Below are 1694 nucleotides of genomic sequence, written 5' to 3'. Positions count from 1 at the left end.
GTTTCTAAAGCTATTTTTTTTATATTATTTATTATGTGTAAGTACACTGTAGCTGTCTTCAGACACTCCAGAAGAGGGAGTCAGATCTCCTTATGGATGGTTGTAAGCCACCATGTGGTTGCTGGGATTTGAACTCCGGACCTTCGGAAGAGCAGTCGGGGTGCTCTTACCTGCTGAGCCATCTCACCAGCCCCCACTGTGTTTCTTTACACTTAACAGCAAATGCTTCTAATTGAGTGGCCTTTCTAGCCCTAAAGATCTACTATTTATTCATGTATGTGTGTGTACACATGCCTGTGGATGCTGGGAAATGGTGTTGGCTCCCCTAGAGTTGAGTCACAGTCCCCTGTGAGCTAGGAGACCCGCATGGGTTTTCTGTAAGAGCAGCGTGTGCTCTGACATGCTGGGATGTCTCTTTAATCACTTGCATTTAAATTTTGAATTGGCTTTAAAACTTTTAGATTTTGTTTTTATACATGTGTATGAGTATTTTGCCTGAATGAATGTCTGTGTGCCACGGGAGTTCAGTGCCTGTGGAGGCCAGAAGAAAGGTGTTGGATCCCCTGGTATTGGAAACAGGAACTAAAGATCAGCTGCCAAGTGGGTGCTGGGAATCAAACCTCTGTCCTTTGGAAAAGCAGCTGACCCATCTCTCCACCTTTACCATAGCAAACAGGGTTTGTTATTGTCATGGTTGCTTTTTGGCAGCTTGAAACAAATCTAGACGTGGGAAACAGAGAATCTTAATTGAGGAAATACCTCCATAAGGTTGATCTGTAGGTAGATCTTCAGAGCATTTTCTTTAATAAACTGATGTGGGAGGGCAGGGCCCAGCCCACTGTGGGCAGGGCTACTCCCAGCCCCACCCCAGGCAGGTGGTCCTGGGTTGCATAAGAAAACAGGCTGAGCAAACCATGAGGAGCAAGACTGCACTCCTCTGTAGCTTCTGTTTCAGGCCCTTCCTCCAGGGTCCTGGCTTAAGGTTTTCACTTTGGATTTTTATGGGTTTATGTATGTGAGAGCTTTATGGGTATGTATGTATATTTACCATATTTGTGCCCGGTCCCCCAGAAAGTCAGAAGAAGGTTGTCAGAGCCCCTGGAACTGGAGTTGTGGATGGTTGTGAACCACCATATGCAAGAGCTGGGAATAGAACCTGGGTCCTCCAGGAAGAACAGCCAGTGCTTGTGATGGCTGAGCCATCTCTCTATTCCCCTTCCTGATGACCTTGTCCTGACTCCCCTTCATGAATGGACTTTGATTGGAACATGTGAGCTGAAATCCTTTTCTCCCCAAGTGGCCTCTGGTTCTCATGTTCTCCACTACATTCCCCTGTAACTGACTTAAATGAGTTAAGTGTCTCTGTGATGAGGCCTGAGGGATTTAAAATAGATTCCTTGGTCCAGAGGGGTAGGAGGTAGGCAACGGAAGGAGAAGAGAGCCATCCTCCACAGACCAGGACTTTAGGTGTCCAGGGCCCTTTGGCAGCTTCCAAATGACAATGTACTCAGAAAATGATGTGCTGGGTGAAGAACTTGCCTGAAAGCCCAGGACTCAGCACAGCAAGACTGAGCCCAGCTTGGTTGCATTGCGACCATCTCAATCAAAGGGAAATGGGGATGTTGCTCAGTGCATAAAGGTCAGTTGTGGGCTTGCCGGGCATGTCTGAATCCTGGGTTTTTTTATTTTATTTT

The sequence above is a fragment of the Mus caroli genome, chromosome 15 (genome assembly GCF_900094665.2).
Source record: "Mus caroli chromosome 15, CAROLI_EIJ_v1.1, whole genome shotgun sequence".
Taxonomy (NCBI): domain Eukaryota; kingdom Metazoa; phylum Chordata; class Mammalia; order Rodentia; family Muridae; genus Mus; species Mus caroli.
The sequence above is the reverse complement of the archived record's forward strand: the minus strand, read 5'-3'. Positions refer to the sequence as shown.